Source organism: Mytilus trossulus, chromosome 8 (genome assembly GCF_036588685.1).
Source record: "Mytilus trossulus isolate FHL-02 chromosome 8, PNRI_Mtr1.1.1.hap1, whole genome shotgun sequence".
Classification (NCBI taxonomy): domain Eukaryota; kingdom Metazoa; phylum Mollusca; class Bivalvia; order Mytilida; family Mytilidae; genus Mytilus; species Mytilus trossulus.
In genome coordinates this window covers 51,124,109-51,151,769 of record NC_086380.1, presented here as the reverse complement: position 1 = coordinate 51,151,769, position 27,661 = coordinate 51,124,109, and the positions used below count along the sequence as shown (strand labels likewise).

General features: G+C 31.3%; 1 long non-coding RNA gene across 1 annotated transcript; it reads left to right on the top strand.

Annotated features, from left to right (window-relative positions):
* Window positions 1-13,026: 13,026 nt before the first annotated feature.
* Window positions 13,027-25,873, top strand: LOC134681972 (uncharacterized). Its single transcript, XR_010100737.1, has 4 exons — window positions 13,027-13,112; window positions 22,338-22,439; window positions 22,885-22,986; window positions 25,771-25,873. It is a non-coding gene; the product is annotated as an uncharacterized LOC134681972 (long non-coding RNA).
* Window positions 25,874-27,661: the final 1,788 nt, after the last annotated feature.

Genomic DNA, 27,661 nt, shown 5'->3' with positions numbered 1-27,661 from the left:
CAAGTTCAAACTTGTCAAATGCAATTTCTTCATGCACAGAAGCTAGGCTGTCGTCGTTCTCTACTAAAATATTGGTCAATTTAAAGGCACGTTCTTCCATTATGAGTTTGACTGTCCTTCTGATACCCTTCGTCCCTCTTTTAAGGCACGTTCTTCAGTTATGTACATTCGCTACAACAATTTAGATCTTCCTTCTCAAGTGAGCAATTTTGACATCAAAAGATTGCCTGATTGAAATTTGCTGTAGTCGAATCTTTTAATCATCAATCCTGAAACATATGAAATTTAAAAAAAAAATCATAATAAATTATCAATTTATTCACAGTTCGTGTTGATAATTTTACGTTCAATGAATACTTTCGGTTGATTAAATGTTAATTAAGGAAATTTAAAAAACGAGCACTAAGAAAACAACCATTAATTTTGGTACATATTGGTTGACACTGGGAACAATATTCAAATGTATGTATAAGTCCTAGGTGGACGATTGATTTGTTTTTGCTTACCATCGATTTCGCAAGCACTCGTCATTTTTCGCTTTTCTAAATGTCAAAAGTATTTCTTCTCGTTTTTTATCCCTAAAATATGTAACATTTAAAAAATAATCTTGACTCAGATATGTTTGGTCTCTTCATGTATGTAAATTTGATAGAAAAATAAATAAAATTAAATACAAATACAAATACTTTGAAATGAACCATTACTGTAATTATAGGGCCTAATAATGTCTGTGGAAATAAGAAATGCCATAGGAGCTTATATAACTGCAAACAAATTATCACTGACTTATCATACATGGTTCGCCTTTAACTGGTCTGTTCACAAACTTTAAGATGTAAATTATGCTAAAGTTACAAGGTTAATAGATCATGAATAAGGGAACAGAGCCTAATAATTTCCATGGATATACATGTAAGATGCATCAAAGTGCTTATACAATAGTATCTCAAATATCATTTATTTTAAATACCAAAAATAACAATAAAATGAACAAATGTAAGATATTATGAATAACAGTTATTCTTCATCAGTATAATCACGATGTAAAATGAATCACTATCACAATCTTAGAAATTTATACCAAAAAAAAACCAGTCTAAGCTAACATCAGACACGTGATATGAGCTGGCACAACTCAAAATTCAACAGATGACGACAGTTAAGACGTTACAACAACTGCGTGGAAATTTTTTTCCCAATAAACAGCTCTCTCCGATCTAACTTGGTATACTTTTTCAAATTTGACACCGGTAGAGCAATTTTATCAGAGACTGCGTATGTAAACATCCGAAATAAATAGCAGTTTAATAATGATAAGAAAAATTATTCAAAATTTTATTTACTAAGGGGTAAAATAAAAATGATGGCAGTAAAAATGAGTGATGGTAGGGAACATTAGTGACCCATTCTAAGTTTTTTTCATGTATGCCCTCTGGGGAAACTGTCATCAAGTTTCTTATCCAAAACCTTTCCCGAGCAAGTCTGTCGGCCCTTGACCAACCAATGTTGTGGTCTATGATTGTGATGGTAAGTTTTTTTAGATCAGTTTGTGCGTGTACAGATGATCTCAAATGACGACTTACGTGGAGGTCGGACTTGCAGGTTCAGTCACTTCGAGGACAATTCACGCGTTTGTTGAATGGATGTGATGTCTTGCCAACATACTGCATGCTACATTGACACCGAAGAAGGTATACAACATTATGCATGTTCTGGGTTTAGCAAGTTACAGTGTACAAAATATAGTGTACACAGCTCCAGTGGAATGGCAAGTAAATGTTTGAGTATTAAGTATTTGTTGGCAATTCATACATCGTCTGTTACCACAAGACCTGCACATTCGTGCAGTTGAACAGCTTTGATAAGAGAAGACGTCAGCTCTCACAATCAAGTCTTCAAGACTTGCTGGTCTCCGAAAAGCTAAGACAGGAGGATTGAGAAAGATCTTGGATAATGTTAATTGCTTGTTAATAATGAAAGGTTAGTAATGGCGGGATTGTATGTTAAACCAGACATAACTATTTTGATGCGCCTCTTCTATGTGTACTGTAACAGGTCATTGCGGCTGTTATTGTAAGCACTGTGTTGGGTAACTTAACTACAGAAGTGTCCTTACAAGCAACGGTACATTGCTGCCTCTTCCAAGTGCTCCACAAAAACTCTTTCTAAACTATTGACATATAATCTAGCAATCAAAGCCGGCCTTCTAAGTTATTGTGAAAGTGCCTATTCTAGAGGTGGTGTTAATCAGCCGTGGGTACCTAAAAATTTCAAAGATCTTATGGAGAACATACAATCTAATACTCTTTTACCTTGCAATAGTATTAAAGCATTTGACTTTTTACACTTTACACAAATGTTCGCCATACCAAACTAATAGACAAATTAAAAGAGGTGGCATTGCTTTGTTTTATAAAAGCGAAGATACAAGAATCTTGGTTTAAGATCAATTTTGTAACATTTGTTACAATAACCAATTGCATTCAATATGGTTTAAGAAAAAAAGTTGTCCGACATGCCATTTAAAAATGTTAAATGCGTTTTGTTAATAAATAAAATTAACGGTACTAATTTTCTTGCACCAGATGTGCATTTCAACAATACATGTCTCTTCAGTGATGCTCGTGGCCAAAATATTTGAAATCCAAAGCTTATATAAAAGATGAAGAGCTATAATCCAAAAGGTCCAAAAAGTATAGCCAAATCCGTGAAAGAAATCAGAGCTTTGCACGAGGGAGATACATTCCTTAATTTATAATAATTTCTATCATTTTGTAACAGCATATTTTAATAACACAAAAAAATCCGTATTTTCATGCCAGTACTGAAGTACTGGCTAATGGACTGGTGATACCCTCGGGGACTAATAGTCCACCAGCAGAGGCATCGACCCAGTGGTAGTAAATAAAATTAACGGTACTAATTTTCTTGCACCAGATGCGCATTTCGACAATACATGTCTCTTCAGTGATGCTCGTGGCCAAAATATTTGAAATCCAAAGCTTGTATAAAAGATGAAGAGCTATTATCCAAAAGGTCCAAAAAGTATAGCCAAATCCGTGAAAGAAATCAGAGCTTTGCACGAGGGAGATACATTTCTTAATTTATAATAATTTCTATCATTTTGTAACAGCAAATTTTAATAGCACAAAAAAATCCGTATTTTCATGCCAGTACTTCGGTACTGGCTACTATAATATACTCTTTTTTCTCTAACTTTTTGGGTCAGTTGTAAATGCTGTTTGTGCTCTATTCAGACCCCTCTATCATGAAATTTGTCTTGCATGGATAAGTATAAAAAATGCGGTTTTTACCCAACGCAATCATGGGTTTGAATGTTGTTTTCAATTTAATATAAAAAAAGAAGATGTGGTATGATTGCCAATGAGACAACTATCCACAAAATACCAAAATGACACAAACATTAACAACTATAGGTCGCCGAACCGTCTTCAACAATGAGCAAAGCCCATACCGCATAGGTCAGCTATAAGAGGATCCGACAAGACAATGTAAAACAATTCAAACGAGAAAACTAACGGCCCTATTGATGTAAAAAAAAATGAACGAAAAACAAATATGTAACATATAAACAAACGACAACCACTGAATTACAGGCTTCTGACTTCGGACAGGCACATACATAAATAATGTGGCGGGGTTAAACATGTTAGCGGGATCCAACTTGTTTTATATTTTTTCGTTGGAGCTTATATTATACTTCTGCTTTCGGGTTTATATAATCCGTTAATCCTATTTCGACCAAAATTCAAGAGTCTATCCTTAAACTGATGAAAATATTGATGGCTTTCTAAATAACGTTTTGATTCCTATATTTTAACGTCACCGAAGATACATTAATGTCAAAATCCGATTATGGTGTACCAAATGAATGAAAAATTATCAGATGATTCAAGAAACTAATGAAATAGACATTTTTGATGAATCATGTACATCACATATCAATTTGGTCTTTTCACATTTCATGTATACGTATTTTTCAGTCATTTATAACTAAAAAATTGAAATAATATGCATTTTGTTCCTAAATCTGAGAAAAATAACAAAAATACAAAATTGACAGCATGGGATATTTTACACAAAAAGAGTCAAAATGTGATAAAACTTTCTTATATTAATACCTACCTATAGTTTGTTGAAGTAAATTTTATTCAGATTGGTCCACTTTATCTTTATAGAAAATATGAGAAAAAGTTTAATTGTGAAACTGTGAATTTTTTCAAGATAATAGTCTAAAAATAGGTCAAAATCGATGAAAAAATGGGGAATTCATCAAAACCGGGCATTTTCGAAGGGCCGTAGCAAAGAAAGAAGTGCACCACCATAAGATTTTTTCTTCACCAATTATTTTATTACAGTGTAATAAACCAAAAAATCATGTTAAAAAAAAGTTTTATTCTAGAAATGTTTGGCTCCTCAGAGGTGTACATCCTTAATTAATCTTATTTGTGATACCCTTTGATTAAAATGTGACCAGCGACAGTATATTGCTTCGATCCGTGCTTTTTTTAGCGTTCGCTATAGATCACTTCGACCATTACATTTTATGACATGGACTGAATTTTACATTTGTCTTCTGACAATTGGGGGTGGACAAAAATACACCTGGCAATGAGAGAATGTTTTATATACACATTTACGTAAATCTAAATGCACATTTTCAGTCTCAGAGTAATAACGATTTGAAAAAGGTTTTTAAATAGATAATTTAAAGCGTGCATTCTTGGTTACGGTTTTTCATTGACATTATCAAAAAGTAAAATCACAAAAATATCGACCTCTGAGGATAATTCAAAACGGAAAGTAGTCCGTTATCAAATATGAAAACCAAAAACTAAAACACATCAAACGAATGGATGACAACTGTCATATTCCTGACTGTGTACAGGCATTTTCTTATGTAGAAAATGGTTGATCAAACCTGGATTTTAATCAGAATATTTTGTAAAGTCTGTCATCTTTAGACCTTAGTATAATACTGTGATTATTGCAACTGTTTTCAGGATGCTAATACTCCATTACACTTAGCTGTGGAAGGTGGATATCTTGACATAGTCAAATTGTTATTAGAAAGATCAGATACAGATCCAAACAAAGCAAATAAGGTATGAAATGTAGGTCTTGTTAGTGTAGGAATCCTTTGTTTATATAACTCAGACAACCATCGAATTGAAACCATTCAGACGATGTTGGTAGTAAAATATGTACACAACTTTGCAACATACTTTAATATTGAAACGGCAAAAGATAACCAATCTTGAATTCAAGTAAAATTATTTTTCTATGACTGTGCCAATTTTTTGCCGTGTACCATGTATTGAAATCAAAGTCTTTTAATCAACGAATTTTTCCTATTCTGTCACCACACTATTTAATTAATTACTCAGCAAAAAAAGAAATTCATGTTTGCATTTTTAGAAAAAGCTGCATCCAATAACATGTTTTTTTTATCTTATTTCCTGATAAGAATTCCTATTTTTGCAATTATCAACCAGTCTCAATATTCGATTTTTTTCCAGTATTCAAACTGTTCAGGTCATGCTGTATTGATCACGATTTCATATAATGTCTGTCATCCAGATTGATTATATTTTCGCAAGTTCAAACTTGTCAAATGCAATTTCTTCATGCACAGAAGCTAGGCTGTCGTCGTTCTCTACTAAAATATTGGTCAATTTAAAGGCACGTTCTTCCATTATGAGTTTGACTGTCCTTCTGATACCCTTCGTCCCTCTTTTAAGGCACGTTCTTCAGTTATGTACATTCGCTACAACAATTTAGATCTTCCTTCTCAAGTGAGCAATTTTGACATCAAAAGATTGCCTGATTGAAATTTGCTGTAGTCGAATCTTTTAATCATCAATCCTGAAACATATGAAATTTAAAAAAAAAATCATAATAAATTATCAATTTATTCACAGTTCGTGTTGATAATTTTACGTTCAATGAATACTTTCGGTTGATTAAATGTTAATTAAGGAAATTTAAAAAACGAGCACTAAGAAAACAACCATTAATTTTGGTACATATTGGTTGACACTGGGAACAATATTCAAATGTATGTATAAGTCCTAGGTGGACGATTGATTTGTTTTTGCTTACCATCGATTTCGCAAGCACTCGTCATTTTTCGCTTTTCTAAATGTCAAAAGTATTTCTTCTCGTTTTTTATCCCTAAAATATGTAACATTTAAAAAATAATCTTGACTCAGATATGTTTGGTCTCTTCATGTATGTAAATTTGATAGAAAAATAAATAAAATTAAATACAAATACAAATACTTTGAAATGAACCATTACTGTAATTATAGGGCCTAATAATGTCTGTGGAAATAAGAAATGCCATAGGAGCTTATATAACTGCAAACAAATTATCACTGACTTATCATACATGGTTCGCCTTTAACTGGTCTGTTCACAAACTTTAAGATGTAAATTATGCTAAAGTTACAAGGTTAATAGATCATGAATAAGGGAACAGAGCCTAATAATTTCCATGGATATACATGTAAGATGCATCAAAGTGCTTATACAATAGTATCTCAAATATCATTTATTTTAAATACCAAAAATAACAATAAAATGAACAAATGTAAGATATTATGAATAACAGTTATTCTTCATCAGTATAATCACGATGTAAAATGAATCACTATCACAATCTTAGAAATTTATACCAAAAAAAACCCAGTCTAAGCTAACATCAGACACGTGATATGAGCTGGCACAACTCAAAATTCAACAGATGACGACAGTTAATACGTTACAACAACTGCGTGGAAATTTTTTTCCCAATAAACAGCTCTCTCCGATCTAACTTGGTATACTTTTTCAAATTTGACACCGGTAGAGCAATTTTATCAGAGACTGCGTATGTAAACATCCGAAATAAATAGCAGTTTAATAATGATAAGAAAAATTATTCAAAATTTTATTTACTAAGGGGTAAAATAAAAATGATGGCAGTAAAAATGAGTGATGGTAGGGAACATTAGTGACCCATTCTAAGTTTTTTTCATGTATGCCCTCTGGGGAAACTGTCATCAAGTTTCTTATCCAAAACCTTTCCCGAGCAAGTCTGTCGGCCCTTGACCAACCAATGTTGTGGTCTATGATTGTGATGGTAAGTTTTTTTAGATCAGTTTGTGCGTGTACAGATGATCTCAAATGACGACTTACGTGGAGGTCGGACTTGCAGGTTCAGTCACTTCGAGGACAATTCACGCGTTTGTTGAATGGATGTGATGTCTTGCCAACATACTGCATGCTACATTGACACCGAAGAAGGTATACAACATTATGCATGTTCTGGGTTTAGCAAGTTACAGTGTACAAAATATAGTGTACACAGCTCCAGTGGAATGGCAAGTAAATGTTTGAGTATTAAGTATTTGTTGGCAATTCATACATCGTCTGTTACCACAAGACCTGCACATTCGTGCAGTTGAACAGCTTTGATAAGAGAAGACGTCAGCTCTCACAATCAAGTCTTCAAGACTTGCTGGTCTCCGAAAAGCTAAGACAGGAGGATTGAGAAAGATCTTGGATAATGTTAATTGCTTGTTAATAATGAAAGGTTAGTAATGGCGGGATTGTATGTTAAACCAGACATAACTATTTTGATGCGCCTCTTCTATGTGTACTGTAACAGGTCATTGCGGCTGTTATTGTAAGCACTGTGTTGGGTAACTTAACTACAGAAGTGTCCTTACAAGCAACGGTACATTGCTGCCTCTTCCAAGTGCTCCACAAAAACTCTTTCTAAACTATTGACATATAATCTAGCAATCAAAGCCGGCCTTCTAAGTTAATGTGAAAGTGCCTATTCTAGAGGTGGTGTTAATCAGCCGTGGGTACCTAAAAATTTCAAAGATCTTATGGAGAACATACAATCTAATACTCTTTTACCTTGCAATAGTATTAAAGCATTTGACTTTTTACACTTTACACAAATGTTCGCCATACCAAACTAATAGACAAATTAAAAGAGGTGGCATTGCTTTGTTTTATAAAAGCGAAGATACAAGAATCTTGGTTTAAGATCAATTTTGTAACATTTGTTACAATAACCAATTGCATTCAATATGGTTTAAGAAAAAAAGTTGTCCGACATGCCATTTAAAAATGTTAAATGCGTTTTGTTAATAAATAAAATTAACGGTACTAATTTTCTTGCACCAGATGTGCATTTCAACAATACATGTCTCTTCAGTGATGCTCGTGGCCAAAATATTTGAAATCCAAAGCTTATATAAAAGATGAAGAGCTATAATCCAAAAGGTCCAAAAAGTATAGCCAAATCCGTGAAAGAAATCAGAGCTTTGCACGAGGGAGATACATTCCTTAATTTATAATAATTTCTATCATTTTGTAACAGCATATTTTAATAACACAAAAAAATCCGTATTTTCATGCCAGTACTGAAGTACTGGCTAATGGACTGGTGATACCCTCGGGGACTAATAGTCCACCAGCAGAGGCATCGACCCAGTGGTAGTAAATAAAATTAACGGTACTAATTTTCTTGCACCAGATGCGCATTTCGACAATACATGTCTCTTCAGTGATGCTCGTGGCCAAAATATTTGAAATCCAAAGCTTGTATAAAAGATGAAGAGCTATTATCCAAAAGGTCCAAAAAGTATAGCCAAATCCGTGAAAGAAATCAGAGCTTTGCACGAGGGAGATACATTTCTTAATTTATAATAATTTCTATCATTTTGTAACAGCAAATTTTAATAGCACAAAAAAATCCGTATTTTCATGCCAGTACTTCGGTACTGGCTACTATAATATACTCTTTTTTCTCTAACTTTTTGGGTCAGTTGTAAATGCTGTTTGTGCTCTATTCAGACCCCTCTATCATGAAATTTGTCTTGCATGGATAAGTATAAAAAATGCGGTTTTTACCCAACGCAATCATGGGTTTGAATGTTGTTTTCAATTTAATATAAAAAAAGAAGATGTGGTATGATTGCCAATGAGACAACTATCCACAAAATACCAAAATGACACAAACATTAACAACTATAGGTCGCCGAACCGTCTTCAACAATGAGCAAAGCCCATACCGCATAGGTCAGCTATAAGAGGATCCGACAAGACAATGTAAAACAATTCAAACGAGAAAACTAACGGCCCTATTGATGTAAAAAAAAATGAACGAAAAACAAATATGTAACATATAAACAAACGACAACCACTGAATTACAGGCTTCTGACTTCGGACAGGCACATACATAAATAATGTGGCGGGGTTAAACATGTTAGCGGGATCCAACTTGTTTTATATTTTTTCGTTGGAGCTTATATTATACTTCTGCTTTCGGGTTTATATAATCCGTTAATCCTATTTCGACCAAAATTCAAGAGTCTATCCTTAAACTGATGAAAATATTGATGGCTTTCTAAATAACGTTTTGATTCCTATATTTTAACGTCACCGAAGATACATTAATGTCAAAATCCGATTATGGTGTACCAAATGAATGAAAAATTATCAGATGATTCAAGAAACTAATGAAATAGACATTTTTGATGAAATACTCCTACTGAAGTGAAGGCTTTCACATGCGTTTAACTTTATTAAAAAAAAAATTGTACCTCATAAAGGAAATCTCTCATTTCTATAACAAACAAAATTATGGTATTATTTCGTCTTATCTACTTAGTAATATAAGTTTTGCTCGTTTTAATCTTGGATCAACTGACTTGCTGAATTACTCTCAATTGGTGATATCATGTATGTCCATCCCCTTTTAATGTTATACAGAGTCTGTGTTTTTCTCTCCTAGTATGTTTTACATTCATCTACAATCTTCATTTCTTAATAATTTTATGAAGTTGCTTGTCTCATTCACTAAGCTATGTTTATTTTAACTATGGGTCATATGAATAACAGAAAACAAATTTAACGTATTCACAATATAAAATTGCTGTATCTAAAAAAAAACATTCACAAAATGTATTCCTTTTTTGCAATACTTTTGTGAATACACATGTAAATATTAGACAACATGTATTTATGCTTGTTATGTTCATGATGTTTGATGAAAATCCAGATGTTTTAAATTGATAAAAATCTACATCCTTGACGTTGACACTTGTATGAACATTATTTATTCGGAAAACAAATCTTGATTAACAAGTTTGAATTTGATTGATATGTAATTTGCCTTCCTCATTGCAAGACGGTAATAAATGGACTTTTTCAAAAGTGCTTTGATTAATCAACGGTTTTATTTCAGTTTAACGGCAACACTCCATTGCATGCATTTATTAGCAGACAAGACGAACTGATAAACGAAGGTTATGAACCCATAGAGGTAAGGAATGTAGTTCTTTTTAGGATCATCATACTTCATTTTAACTGATCCATTCAACCACCATAATAAATGTGTACACGTTGATTGTAATAAAAGTAGTATACACTTTTTTATTTATTTGTTAACTGTTCATTTGGATAACAGGTGCAATGATGCAAAACTAACAACATGTTGCGATAAACATGTTCCTATTGTCTGCTGATTAACCCTTAGATTAATTTTATAATAAAACAGTGTTTGTTCTGTTTTCGTCAACTTTTATTTGTCAAGAAGAAAACGTGAAATCTATCATTTCAAATAGTTCAAAAGTGAATGCTGTCTTGTGTATACCTGTCCAGATTTTTTGTGATGGGCAGACCCGTCCAGAGGTTAGCCAATAGCACAATTGTCCACATGTCTGGTCTGGATCAGACTTGTCAAGCAGTCTATGACTGTCTACCAATGAAGTTAACTTGCTGACCTGCTTAAAGTTTATTAAGTTTAATTGGAAAGTAGTAAAACAAGCCTGATCCAAGTAAACTTATGTACAGGTAAGGACTGCAAAAAGTAAAATCACAAAAATACTGAACTCAGAGGAAAATCAATTTGGAAAGTCCATAATCACATGGCAAAATCAAAAAACAAAACGCATCAAAAACGACTGGACAAGAACTGTCATATTCCTGACTTGGTACAGGCATTTTCAAATGTAGAAAATGGTAGATTAAACCTGGTTCTATAGCGCTAACCCTCTCACTTTAATAACAGTCTCATCAAATTCCGCTACATTTACATGATGCGTTTAATAAACAGTCACAATAATAAAATAGTCAAAATATGGGTACATCAGTCATCATCGTATAACAATTTTAAAAGGAACAATTTAACAGGACACAAAAACATCTACTATCTACGAACACATGGATTGATTTGAGTGTCAGACGTCAGAAAAATTATATACGTCACATAAATTTGTCGTTCAATGTGCATACAAACAATTTTAAAATTTACATAGGCAATGTACGCATACAGGGTTAAAAAATCAAAAGTATGTAAGAATAAATTACAGAAATAGACCGAGATTCAAACTAGTCCAAAAGTTATACCTAGAATTTATGAAAATTCAAAACTTTTAAAAGGAACAATTTAACAGGACACAAAAACATCTACTATCTACGAACACATCGATTGATTTGAGTGTCAGACGTCAGAAAAATTATATACGTCACATAAATTTGTCGTTCAATGTGCATACAAACAATTTTAAAATTTACATAGGCAATGTACGCATACAGGGTTAAAAAATCAAAAGTATGTAAGAATAAATTATAGAAATAGACCGAGATTCAAACTAGTCCAAAAGTTATACATAGAATTTATGAGAATCCAAAACTTTTAAAAGGAACAATTTAACAGGACACAAAAACATCTACTATCTACGAACACATGGATTGATTTGAGTGTCAGACGTCAGAAAAATTATATACGTCACATAAATTTGTCGTTCAATGTGCATACAAACAATTTTAAAATTTACATCTGTTTAAAAGGCCGATACGACGGAAATTTTCAAATAGATTGCACCATTAATGATCAACAATAAAAGATGTTCGCTGAAACTGACATTATCAAGATGATTGATTTCATGATAGACACAAAATGTGTTTTTGTAGGACGTGATTATTAAGAAAAACATATCATTCCTATGGTCACTTTCTGTGATGCTCTTTTTGCCGACTTGTTTCGTTATTAATATGAGGCTTCAGTCAATGGCTTCCTAGGAAGAAATAGAATAAACTAGTATTATCCTTCCACTTCACGTTCCACTATATTAATGATATCCTATCTTTAAAAAAATCAAAATTTGGTGACTATCTCTTCAGTCAAAATTTTAATACAGCATTATAGATAACAGATGCAGTTAGGTTTGCCTTAGAACTTGAAATTTAACTAGAAATTGACAATGAGGGTCGGAGAGGACCAAAACTTTAAGACACAAGTAATTATTTCATCTTTCGTATTATGAGCTTCTCATTTATATGTAGCAACATTCCAGAAGCCCCTGCATTTGAAGAATATATCACCCAGTTGTTTCGATATTCCAAAGCGTGTATTTCATATCATGTTTGCATGCTTTAATAAAGGGTTGATGCTTACAAGCAATTTACTTAACCAAGAATGATAAGAGGTAAAGATGAAATCATTCCTTCAAATATGTCGAGTTGATTGAGCGTCATAGACTGTCTGCTTCAAAGATAACGATGGATTTGTTGCAATTGTCGTAGCCATATAGCCGTCCTCATTTTCGCGTATGTTACCTAACAAATTGTACCTGTGTGTGTACTTACACGAGCAACATGATGAGTACAATTTTCAGTGACAGTTTCGGAGAATTTGTGATTTATACAAAATGTTCTTTAAAACTCAAGTTAAGTTTGCTTTTTGTTGGCCAAGGCTTATTTATTTTTTTCACAATCAAGTTAAACATGATTACATTTCAGAGTGCTGTGGGGCTGTTGATTCTGACACATTTCAGGGCTGATTAAGGGAGTTCTTATATTCGTTCAGACACACTATATGTTCTAGTTAACGTGATGAATAGCAAAGTAGTGGTTTGTAGGCTCAAATGATTATCTATGCAAATGGTTATTTTTTTATTTCTTTATATACATATGATGCAGGGTTGCAGTCATTTTATTTCAGACTGAACACATCAAAAAGGAACCTGTTGAAATAGTCTTATTGTTATTAGAAAGAACAGATGTTAATCCATATAAAGTTAATGAGGTATGAATGAAGTTCTTTAGAGGATAGTACTGCGTTGAATTGACCCAGGAAACACAGTGTTGCTGATAAATCTGTACAGATTGTTTTACTAAACAATACAATTCCGATCACATAATTTCCAATGCGTTCAGAATCAAATGAAATGAAAAAAAACGCGAATGTCGTTATGTCTGTATACGTACATCATGGATTGTTTTATTTTTTTCCACTGATTCATCCGATCTGGTCAAAATCAATCAATTGTGTTCAAAACTTGTTTTGAATTATATTAAGAAATACCTCAATCTACTTTTACAAGAGTTTCAAATGTTGAAATTGAAATCATCCTTTGGTAAATTTTACGGACGCCATCACGAGTAGGTTGACCATCATAGAAAAAACGTTGCCCAGATGATATCGGATATGTTCCTTATGTCATAATTACATTACCTTTCCCTTTTAATGAATGTGACCTACCCAAAAAGACTATTTACTGGATTTGTAATAACATGAGCAACCTGACGATTGCCATATGTGGAGCAGGATCTGCTAGCCCTTCCGGAGCACATAATATCACCCCCAGTTTTTGTTGGGGTGTGTGTTGCTAAGTCTTTAGTTTTCTTTGTCGACTGTACTATTATTTGTCTGTTTGTTTTTTTACTTTTTAGCCATGGCGTTGTCAGTTTTTTTTATCAATCTATGAGTTTGAATGTCCATCTGGTATCCTTCGCCCCTCTTTTATACCAAATTTTATCCATTTTTTTAAATGATTGTTATGTCATTTTTGGTATCTTTTAGACTATCTGTATACCAGGGGTTTTATTTTAATCTAATTCAGAGAGAATGGGCTGGTATATTTTGCAAAATAAACTTGTTTAAAGATCAAAATTGATACTATTGGTCGGACGAGCATTATTAATAGTTGATGGAGCTCTTTGTCGCGATATTTGATTTCGAAATATGGCGGGAAAGGGCTGGCTTGAACGTTTACCTTAAATTGGCATTGGTATTGTTTGTGTCTCAAATCAAATGAAAGAATCATGAATCTGCTTTAATTTTGTTAAATGTCTTGTATGAGCTATTCAGTCTTATGTGAAAAGATAAATGGGTGTTATTGGACGAATATTTTTACCTTGTATCGTAGATAAAAAAATCAAAAGAGTCCGAACTTCGGCCACAAATTATTATGTAAATTCTTAAAAACCCTTTCCGTTCAATTTATTTATTATTATTCCATTTGAAAAATGCCTGTTTTGTACACATTATATTTTTTCTGAATTCAAATGTTCAACCATTGATAATCTTTATAGATATAAATCATTAAAATATGGTTCGTAGTCTGAAACTTTACGTACGTTGCCGTTTTGTCAGTGGTCAAATATTAATATGATTTATTAGATTTTTCTCCATCACCCATTATTAATTTGAGAATGATTTTGCTGGTAATGTGGCATAATTCAATACCAATTCGACGTTATTCTAAACATCGAAATTTTATGATGTTCATTTATGAACTATCTTTATCTTTAAATCGCATCATGCTAATTGTTTGTACAATCTATCTCAAATTGTAGAATAGTTCAAAGAAAAGAAATATGTTCATCGTTTATGCTTAGTGTTGCAAAAAGCTGACCTGTCGGACCATGTTTCAGTGCTTAACAAAAAACGTTTAATTTGCCCTTTGGTATAATTCAACATTTGACAAAAACAGGTCTTTCGCTTCTCTATTCTATGACACAGTTTGCATCACAACTGCTCAAAATAGCAAAGAATAGTAATACACTGTTACAAATACTTCAGAAAAAAAAGATAAGACAAAATAAATGAAAACTCCCACCCAAAATTAAAACAAAAACAAAAACAAACTAAACAAAATCGAAAGATTATGAAGGCCGTTAAAAACAGGCTTTACCAGTTATTAATTGGAATGTGATTGCTGCTGGTTCATAGTAAAACTTCGTTTTAAGGCATACGATACAGTTACAGGGGATGTAATGACGTTGCGACGTCAGGCATATCAGAAAAAGATGCATTTTTCGACTGATTTTTATCATTCAAACTGATTCAATTTGAAAACGAGTTCATGAACCCCTATGTTTTAAAACGACATTTTGTTTCATTTGGCAAGAAGATTAGGTGGACCAAATTTTATAAAACTGTAAGTAGTGCATTTTTTTAATTTTGATAAATATACAGCAAAAAAAATACGTTTTTTTCTAAATTCATGACCATTTGATAAATACGAGTTATTTCTGAATAAAAAATGCATAAATTTTTAGAATACTTATCAAATACTGAAATTACCAATAAATAAATAAAAGATAATATGTGTTTATCTTTTAAAACAAAAAAGTTATGGCTTTCTTTCGCAATGGAAAAATCCGGCAACAAATCCGAATGTTGAGCAAATATACAACATTTCGACCTCATTTAACTCAAAAAGTAACACATGAAGGTATATTTTTTATTACTTATTTGAATTATTCAGGAAAAAAATGGCTTGTATGGAAAATTTTACCAAACTGTAAATACGGGATCGAAACTGTATTGTATGCCCTGAAATACAGTACTACCTGTGACTTTATCTGATTAATGGTGGCCATAGAAAATATGATGACCATGGTGGCCCTATATGTCAATCATCATACCCCTGTTGCCTTTTGAATACACAAGGTATTAATCAAAGACTAGTCAAGTATAAAGGGAAATCTTGAATGCATTGAAGTGTTAAAATTATATAACTTACAGGTCAGGTGTCTTAGGTAAAATATACATGTATGTGTTTGTAAAATTTAATAACTGTGATTATGACAAGAAATTCAAAAATAGAATGAAATAATAAAACTAGTTGAACAGATTAATTAAAAAATATTTGTCTCCTGACCTTTTAAATAATTTTTGATCAATTTAAGTTATTTTTTATATTAAGTATATTTTTTGGTAGTGAAGAATAAATGAAGAATATCATTTTCAAATATACTGCAAACATTTACAATGCCTGCCTTTTTCTATTGACAAGGTGTTCCTCAAATTAATGTTCTAGAATAAAAATGGTTTATTATTGTAGATGGACAAAATGATAGACTGATCTGCATTCAACATTGTTTAAGATATGATTAAGATTGTCTTAAACTCTTTATGATTACGCTAAATAAAACTTAGGCAATTCATTCTTTATTGAATAAAATAGTTATAAGTATTAGAAATATTCATTACAGCAAAATTTGATATTTTTATTGTTATATGATATTTTAAACATGATCCATGTTTTAGAGGTTAAGCATTTCTTTTACTTTTTGTTCTTGGGTAAGAGACATTATAATGAGAAGGTAAATAATTTTTAAATGGAGTATCTCAAAGTTGTTTTGTTAATTTTACAATCAAGGAATAGGTGCTCTTCATTGACCTACAAGAGGCACAGTTTACACATTCTATCCTTTCTAGGAATTTTATATTGTCTAATATTTTCTGTTTCTAAATTATGACCAACAAATCTCTATCTATTGACACAATCAAGTTTACAATTTTTTTTATCATTAGTTTTTTTTTTTGATTTTCCTTCAAATTATTTTTTTATTAAGGACTTTAAAAGTCTTAATTCATTCAAGTCCCTGCAATTATGAACTTTATCTAAAAGGCCTAGGTTGATTGAAATATTCTTTGTAAATGTAAACCAAGAATATGTATCATCCCAGTCCAGCACTATCGACAATATAACACACTGGAAGCAAAATGATTTAATTAATAGACTATTAAATATAAAGTGTCACCATCTTTAAATTTTGAAAGAAATTAACCAAACTGAAGATACCATATTTAATAAGTTTCAAGAAAATTTCCTTAAATAATTTCTTTTCATAAGATTCATTTGATTCAGATATATAACAACATGTTTCATTATGATAAGCATTTTAATAAACATTTATCAAAACTTGATGATAACTAGGTGGGCATTTGAAAAAATAGTCTTAAATTTTCTGTGATTGTTTCTGCACAACTCTTGTTTTAATATTGGAAAAAAATTAAGATAAACACATTTTTTTTTTCCTAAACCATATAATGGTACTTGTAGTTTTCCTGAATAACATTAGATGTTATCAAACTTTATTGTAAAAGTATTGATATTGATCATCTTATTTTGTTAAGAAGTCAACTTGTTTAATTACTTATTTTTTTTTAATTTAAAAAATCAGTTTGCATGATTATTAGGTATTATTAATTGTAATAACTCATTTAATAATGTTAACAAACAATTGAATACAATGTACATCATGTACATTTATATAAACCTTTTACTTAAAAAACAATTATTAAAAGTCTGTTTATTTCAAATGCTAGTCAATAACTTTATCTTTGACCTTTTGCCATTTCTACTGAAGATCTTACTAAGAAGAAATTAAAAGAATAATTAAAAACCAATTGTTCAGAGAACAATTGAAGGTCTTTCCACCAAAACAATGTATTTTAATATGAAAGGTGTAAAAATAAGTCTAAAATGTCATTTAATCGTCAAATGATATCTTATTGTACGCTGATTCCAAAAATATATGGTTTCTAAACAATATTTTTTTAGATAAGGGAGATAATTTCTTACTTCCGGTTTGAAAAACTCTATTTCCGATAATATTTGACTATTTACTTGACACTGATTCCAAAAATATCTTGTTTTTCATACTTTTATGTAATAAAGTACAATAAATAGCTACTTCCGGTTTACACAAGGTCACTTCCGGTTGTTTTTTTAAGTTTAAATGGTTTGATACCGTTTGTCAAAAAGTCTCATGACTTTATTATGTATACACATGGGGTAAAAGCAAAGGTCAAAATCTAGAACGTCAAATTAAGCTATGACCTTGTGATCAATTTCAAGGTCATTAACCAAGAACCTCAAATCAAAAGACCATAGGTCTTTATCATGTTTAGTTAATGAGTTATATCACCATACGCATATTTTTAAATACCAAAGGGGAGAAAACTCCCTTTTACATTCAACGTACCATTGCAATCAAAATTTACGTGTTACGACATGTCACTACAAACGATTTAGAAAAAATAATTTGTCGATATCTTAAACGTTTTTTGGAAATGAGTGGAAATGAGCCATATTCAAAAATTAGAATATGACCTTGACCTTTGACCTTGACCTTATTTTCATTTTTTTGGACCAACGACCTCAAATCAAAAGATCCTAGGTCTCTATCAATTATGGTTTACCAGTTAGAATGCAATTCACTTATATCAAATGAATAAGGGGAAATAACTCTCATATGGAGCATTCATATCACTTCGGTCAAAATAGGACAAATCATGCAAAGGATATAACGAGCAATTTTGTAAAATAAATTTGTCATAATATTTTATGTTTGCAAAGGAGTTGCGCTCACAAGGAAAACAGTGTTTTGGGAGATAACTCCTACAAAGAAAAGTTTTCGGTTACGCAGGGTAAATTTCAAAAGCGCATCAATTGTTCAATATCATATACCAAATATCTAAGCGACATATTGCGAAACAAATGTTTATCGCAAGAACAAAATTAGGCGGAAGAAAAAAAAAAAAAATTCAGAGAACAATTGAAGGTCTTTCCATCCTTTTTGATATGAAAAGTTGTGAAACTAAGTTTAAAATGTCATTTCAATTGTCAAATGATAGCTCCTAGTAAGCTGATTCCAAAAATATATTGTTTCCATACATTTTTTTTTAAATAAGGGAGATAATTTGTTACTTCCGGTTTGAAAAATGTTACTTCCGATTATATTTAAATATTAACTTGAAACCGATTCCAAAAATATCTGGTTCTATATACTTTTATATTAATAAAGTACAAAAAATAGATACTTCCGGTTTACAAAAGGTCACTTCCGGTTGTTTTTTTCAAGGTTAAATGGTTTGATACCTTTTTCTAAAAGTTGTATATCTTTATCATGTATACATATAGAATAAAAGCAAAGGTCAAAATCTAGAACGTCAAATTAAGCTATGACCTTGAGATCAATTTCAAGGTCATAAACCAAGGACCTCAAATCAAAAGACCATAGGTCTTAATTATATTTAGTTAATGAGTTATATCACCAAACGCGTATTTTTTAATACAAGAGAGGAGAAAACTCCCTTTCACATTCAACGTACGCTTGCAATCAAAATTTGCATCTTACGACATGTCGCAACTAACAATTTAGTAAAAATAATTTGTTGATATCTTAAACAGTCTTTGGATATAAGTGAAAATAAGCTAAATTCAAATATTAAAATATGACCTTGACCTTTGACCTTGACCTAATTTTCATTTTTTGGGACCAAGGACCTCAAATCAAAAGATCCTAGGTCTCTATCACTTATGGTTTATAAGATAGAAATTCATATCACTTATATCAGATGCATAAGGGGAAATAACTCTCATATGGAGCGGTCATATCGCTTCGGTCAAAATAGGACAAATCATGCGAAGGATATAACGAGCAATTTTGTAAAATAAATTTGTCATAATCTTTTACGGTTGCGAAGGAGATGCGCTAACAGGGAAAACAGTGTTTGGGGAGATAACTCCTACAAAGAAAAGTATTTGTTTACGCAGGGTAAATTTCAAAAGCGCATAAACTGTTCGATATCATATACAAAATATCTAAGCGACATATTGCGAAACAAATGTTTATCGCAAGAACAAAATTAGGCGGAAGAAAAAAAAAAAAAAAAAATAATCAGAAGAAAAACAATAGGTCTTTCCACAGAAAAGTGGAAAGACCTAATAAATGAAACATACAGAAAAAATAAAAAAAAATTAAAAAATTAAAAAAAAATTAAATTAAAGACAAAAAAACAATAGTTATTTAAAAGACTAAAACAATATTTTATTCTACATTTTCAAAAAAAAGGCGAAATGTCAATTTTAAAAGAAACCCAAGTTACCTGTACAGGTAAATTTTAATGAAACATACCAGCTGAAAATTTCAACCCTGATTGATTTTAACAGGTAACATAATTAGATAAAAATCTGCCTATGATTTATGACCCCCAATCAATGACCAACATCTCAAAATTGAATACCCAAATAAAAGTTCACCATTAGATGTTGATCATGCAAGAGGGTGGACATTACTAAGAGGAAGTCACAGGCTGTACTGTATAACACTTTGATTTTCAACTAACGTTTATACTGAAACGTACATGTATGTACAAATAATGGAAGATGCTGTTCCTACAAAGCTGTATCACGATTTGAATCGAAGCAAATAAAGCGTTAAGGAAAAACAATGTGAGGCTAATCTCACACGTTTAATTAACATAAATAACAATTTACATCACACGAAAATAGTTAATAACGTTCGACCTTTTAGTCAAAAATTAAATTCACACACAATTGTTATAGTTAGTGTACGTAGTTGTCTCATATTCGAAATACATTTCCCAACTTATTCGGTATTCAAGAGCATGCAGTTGCTACTAAGTCTTTGTAACACGTCACCAGTGTCTCTGCAGAAAGTTGATGAACCCGGGTTATGTCAAAGAACGTGTCATCCTCTTTCTAAATACGTTCCTCGGAAGGGAGCAAGACCTTGTTGATAAATTTTCCGTTTCAACTTCACAAATAATACAAAATGGTATTGATGTATAGATTCTGGGTACTGCGTGGTTTATCATATTCATAACGTGTTAGACTATTCTTTTATTTGTCTTAATGAATAAGACTTTTACTGTTTAGTCTGTCTTTCGTGGTTCTCATTTGACGTGGCTTTGTAATAGTGTTATTGTTCTATAATAATTTCTGTATTATCTTTAATTTTTGTTGATAGGCTTTTGTTTATATGTTTTCTTGTGTTTCTCTGTTACAAATGACGTTGCTCTGTACTTTTTTTTATCCCGTAATTATATTATTGTGCCTTAGTATATCCTTTTTTTTAACATATTAGTTTGTTTTTATAGGGATTAAGATAATAACACAATGTTGACTACTGTATCCCTGTTTAGACATTTTTACCTTTTATGTATGTTTGTTTTGTTCACTTAAAGTTGTCAATCAAATAGAATTTTATGCATCTGTCTTACTAGTGAGAGGTTTAGCGAGCTACATGATAACACCAGTTTAAAAACACCATTTTCTGCCAGTACCAATTCAGGAATATGATAGTTGTTGTCAATTCGTTTGTTGTGTCTGGGGTTTTGATTTTGACATTTAATGAGGAACGTCTGTTTTCAATTTTCTTCAGAGTTTATTGTTTTATTGAACCCCTTTTCGATAGTGATTTGTAATACGCTGTATCCAAATATGTAGCATTTAAGAAATGAAAAAAATGTTTGTTAAAAAAACCTATATAATATCAATTAAAATTAAAATAGATTATTTGACCAAATGTTTTCTATGTTAACTTACCTTCAATCGATATTAAAAATTATTCTTTTCTCTTGCGATGATTATGGTTGTCAAAGCAGCCAATGTATAGTTTGAAGATGCTGGTCTATATGAATATTCATTAAATTAACATTACACTAATCTTTGAGGAAGAACAAATAAATCGGACAACAAGTGTAATGATTTATATACTTATTTTCACATGTAATCTTACTCACCATTCCAAATACGGACAGGGAAGTTTGAAATTCATTCATGTAAAAGTCTCAATACCAAAATGGGGCATAATAAGGTTATCTAAGCCACGAAGTTTTCATGTTTACTTCAAATATTTCTTACAAAAATACGTACAAAAATCCTACAAATAAAACCACAATGATAACATATTTAGTACTTACCAGAATTCACGCCAAAAAAAACAACAACAATATTGTGGCATTTAAGATTGCAAAGGTTAATGGCAAAACAAAGGAGTAAATTATGCAATTTCCATTTTTTTTACAAGTATTGAATATAAAAAAAAAGTAACAAAATTCAACAAGTTAAACCGTAATACATATATATACATATAAAAAGATACTTGTATGAGTTCTTTCTGCGGCCTCGGTGGGCGATAGTTTAGAAAAATCATCCACTAAATCACTAGCCAATCAACACTGGGGCTGTGCGCTCGATATCAAACTTAATGGACAAATATTCCTGTCGAGAGTTAATGATTATCTCCAGTCACTCATATCGGTTGTGAATGCATTACACATGTCTGATCACACAAGACTCCATTAACGAAAGAGATATCATTTTAAAATTTCTTTGTTTTTCTGAATTAAATTATTGTGTGATTTTACTTTGTTATTAAAACGGTTTACAACATTATTTGTATATTCTCGTACATTCTACTTTAGGATGGGAACACTCCATTTGACCTGGCTGTAGAAGCAGAACTATTCGAAATAGTCAAATTATTATTAGCAAGAACAACTGTAGATCCGACAAGAACATATGAGGTATGGATTGTACTACTTTTCAGTCGTGGAATAATCGGCTTAGACAACTATCAAACTCATTTTCACATTGTATTGTGTGTACCCATCCTACAATAAACTTACTACTCAGAGAAAAGAGAAGAAGTGAAGTTATGCTAAGGCTTTCAAATCGACTGATTTTTTCTAACCTGCTTGCTTTTGGGAATGGTTGTTTTATAGAATCAAACACGGATATAATTGAAAAATCGAGTCAGGTGAAATAATCCTTAATCAGCAACCATCAAATTTAACTTCCACAAAGAGTTTTCAACATAACTTTTACACTACTTATTCAATGACATATTTTGTTTAGACCGCATACATTAGTTGTATCTGTAACTTACCAGTAATTAAATGTTGGTATTAAACTGAATATCAATCAGTCTTATGCGTAATTACTGAATATAATTCAATCTTTATGTTTCAGGATGGGGACACTGTTTTACACATAGCTGCTAGAAGAGGACATCTTGAAATTGTCCAATTGCTATTAAAAATCTCATGTATAGACCCAAATCAAAAGAATAAGGTATGCGGTACTTCTTATTTTTATGGGTGTCAATTTAAACTGTTTGAATTGCTATTATTCATCTTGCACAGCCATTAACACCTAGCCATGTTTTTTTTTATTAAAGCTTAACCACTATTATCTTACTACGTACGATGTCACAGCTTAAATTTAAGTTTTGTAACAAATGAGATCTTTGAGAATTTGTTTTAACATTTACATTTTTTTATGCATACCCATCTGTTAAATAACCCTATGTTGCCAACGAAAACAATCTAGGGTTCGTCGTATTCGAACGTTCTAAGTACTTTATTTGCTGTACTATCTATTTTCGAAACAACCGACTATACACAATCGTTTATATAGGTATTCAAATAAGACAACTTGTCTGAATGAACTACTCTGCATATATGCGTGTATATATACACAGAAAAAAACAGAAATTGAGGGTACTTTATCTAGTTTTTCAGGTGCGAGCAGCTGAAATCAACAATTATGTTAGAAAAAACAAAGGAAATAAATACTAAGAATAAATCTGGAAAATTATGACACCCATTTGAAATTGTTGTTCAATAGTGCATCAAGTGCTGAATCTTTTTGTTTCTCCCGAAGAGATGTTAGGTAGAAAACAATGAAATACATAAAAAAAAAAAAAAATCACTCAACACATTAACAACGGAATGAAAAACGTCCAGTGGCATATATCATAATATAGCATGCTTTTTTCAAGCAGTTTCAAACCAATGTAAAATGTAGTAGGTGGTTGTGTCGTTTTTTAACAATTCTTTAATGTTGCTTAAGGTGTCATTAATTTTAAACTGATAACGATTGGAATTGAAAATATAATAATTTAACTGTTAGCATTTTCTAATAGTTGAAAGGTTACAAATTATACATGTATCAACATATTCGGCATTTTAATAATTTATTTGTTACTGTTTCGACGTTTCTTTGCATTACAACATGAATTAACGACTGTACCAATTTTTGAGCAGTTCATAAGTCATATTATAACTGTGGCAACCTTCTCGGTGCGTTTTTGTTGTCGATTTATGTTAAAAACAAATTCTTTCAGAGTTGGAACTGTTACAAAAGAGGGACAATATACCAGAGCTACAGTAAAACTCATAAATCTAAAATAAACTGAAAACACCATGGTTAAAAAAATAAAGGAAAACAGACAAATATTAGTATAAAAGACACATCTAAACTGAAGTAAAAGCAACAATAACCCCACCAAAAATACTTACAAAATAAGTACCGCAATACACTGTACATTTACAGTTGATTAAATAATGTACACTTACCAACGAATTGTATTGTGAGCAAACCAAGGTAGTAGGTGGTTGTGAGTATTGAAAACTAAACCACTATATAAATAACACATAGCTGAGAGGGTGATAGAGCAGATTGGTACCCCGAGAAAACATTGTTAACCGCGGCGAAGCCAAGGTTAACAATGCTCTTTCAAGGGGAACCAATCTGCTCTATCACCCTCTCAGCTATGTGTTATTTAATTTATTATACTGAACGTCCTACCATTTTGGTCTTTTACAGATTAATTTTATTTCAAAATGATTTTCTATGACGTCACGTACATAACAACGTTACGAGTATTAGAAATAAACAACAAGATGTTTTTTTTTATTTTGACAGTTAAATAATAAAATTTGATCCAAAACGTAAAACTTAAGCATTGTATTCAACTACTTGATGTAAATTCAATCCATTGTCCTTTAAATTGTCGATTTTTGATTGGTTTAGACGAGAGGGTAACATTTAAAAAAATTGTCACCCTCTCAGCTATGTGATAGAGTAAAATGACACCCTCGTATTAGCCAATCAAAATATGGCATTTTTACGTGAAGTATAATAAAAGTATTTAACTCTGGCTGGTAGTGTTTTTTGCAGTTATATTTAAATTGTAATTGGTTTTCCAATGCTGTTTATCCATATTACCGGCTTTTTTGAACTTGACTTCATTGAACTTCCGATTGTCAATTGAACACACATTTCATTTGTATATAAAGATTGGAATCGACAACATTTTCCTATTCTTTACAAATTTATAAACTTGCTGAAAATGTAGTTTCAGTTGCGTTTGGTTATTGTCTCTAAATTCATTAGTTTATCGCGAGTATTGTTAATTCATAGTAACTTTCTAATCGAATTATTCTTATACAGTTGATAATTTTCTACGTCCATATGCTACTACAAAAAATGTGTGAACATTACACATGTTACAACCTTTTTATTTTAATATGGTTACACTCCTTTTAACACAGCTGTTATCATGGACACCTAAACATAATCCAAATGTTATTAGAAATAAGAATTATAGATGCAAATCAAGAAAATCAACCATTTTTTCTTAAAATGTTCCTTACTAAATCAGGAATATGGTAGTTGTTATCAAACCGTCCGTTTCTATATTTGTTGGCGTTTCCCTTGGTTGAGTTCAGTGTTCCTTTGTTTTTCTGTTCTTTACCTCTAATAGTTGATGTGTTTTCCTCGGATTTATTTTACTTTGCTTAATCGAATTATGGTTATTGAACAGCGGTATACTACTGTCGTCTTTTTTTTTAGATCCGTGAGTGTTCATTCTTTTGTTTTAGTTAAGTAAAACAGTAAAAAAGGATGTCTCAGAAAACATCACGAGACTTTTCTGCAAACACGGTACCCAAATAAGTTGATTTCGCGTATTGTTGGCTAGTATTTCTTATTTTTGTATTACACTTTTTTCTAAAAAGTTGTTCATATCTATACCTTCGACTATCTCTGTGATTAATGCACTTTTGTTTTCAGAGAGGCGACTCTCCCTTACACTCAGCTGTTAAACGGGGATATGTTGACACAGTCAAACTTTTATTAGAAAGAACAGATATAGATGTAAACTGTGTAAATAAGGTATGTAATGTTTTTCGTACCAGGACTGTACACACTTGAACATTTCCACAGTTTGATAATCTCACTACAGCTACAGCTTTCCAGAGTTATAAACTATTATCCTGAATGAAATTTGATAAACTACAGCTTCTCCTTACTGTATTCTATTCTCTAGAATGAGACCTGATAAACTACAGCTTGTCCTGATTATATGCTTTTATAAAGAATGAGATTTGATAAACTACAGGGTTTCCTGATTATCTGGTTCAAACCACATTTTTTTCATAAACTGTCTTGTTCCAAGTCAGGAATATGGCAGTCCGTTTGGTGTTTGTTTTTGTAACAGTTCAGTATTTCTGTTATTCCGTTGTTGTTCTCTTATAGTTAATGTGTTTCCCTCAGTTTTGGTTTGTGACCCGGATTTGATTTCTCTTAATCGATTTATGACTATTGAACAGCGGTTTACTACTGTTGCCTTTATCTAAACTTATCTAAAGTTCGACTCTACCATTTGTCTACAGTAAAATGCTAAAAACAAAAAGATTACATTTTTTTTCCAAAAACTAAAGTGTAAATGTTTTAAAATAAACATCAGCTTGTTTATCATTATGTTTGAAGAATACTTGTTTTGTTTTCAGTTAGATCTCATTCTAATATTCTAAGCCGTTGACAAAACTTCAATTTCGATTCTTAAAGAATAGCTGTGTGTTTAATCGTAATTGCCATTTATATCAAACTTTTCATTTTATCAAAAACGTTATAGTTTGTAAAGTTTAATATGTTTAATTTAGTTTTTTCTGAAGTAAGAATGTGTGGAGATTTAAAGGGTGTCAAGAAATATTTTATTGTTAAAAGTTGATACATTTTTTATGTTGCCTTTATTGTTGTTTAGAGTTACTTGTAAGGGGTGTTCACAGATGAACCAATACATAAGAAGTATTTATATAATTGAACGTTTTGGTTATAAATCTCTTCACAGTATTTGTTACTTACTTATCATTGACCTTCAAATAATTGGCTTTGAGCGTTCCTGGTACAGATAAATCAACAATAGGGATTGAAACATTGTATCGTTAACGTATGCTTTTTCAAGACCAATAAAAAAGAACAAAACGGGAAATGTAGTTTTTTTTATTCTGTATCCTGTACATCAGGATAAATTCAATTACTTTTTTCTATTGATAAAATCGATCTGATCAAAATCAATCAATGTGTGTAAAGCTCTAAAAATTCAACAAGCAGAAACCCAGGAAATAGGTTCATATATATTATAAAGATCTAACCTTGTCGAAGGTTTGACTCTAAATTTAACTTTTTTAAAAACTTGAAAAACAGATTTCAATTCTTTTCTGAAAATTAAAATGTTATACTGTTAAAAATACATCCGATTTTTTTATTGTTCATTTTTGAAGAACTGTTGTTTTTTCTTCTTTCTCAGTTATACCAGATTCTAAATTAAACAGTAATACCACTGTTAAAGTGTATGAAAATGTTGGTGTTTCTTAATTACATACGTTACATTGATAAGCATTTTGTAAAGAACTTTCCTCATTTTGAATATCTAAATAAATTGTTTTTCTTGTATTATTGGGTGGTTCAATACCGATATAGCATTGACCTCAACACTTAATCTTAAAATTGGAAGAAGTTTATTTTAAAATTGGGTTTAAATACTTTTATATGCGATCAACCATTAATTGAATTGTGACCATCGACAGTAGATTTTTTTAGGTTCTTTAATTTCAACGCTTTTGCGATTAAACTGTGATCATTTCAACTTTCAAATTTGATAAGGGGTAATTTCCTTTAC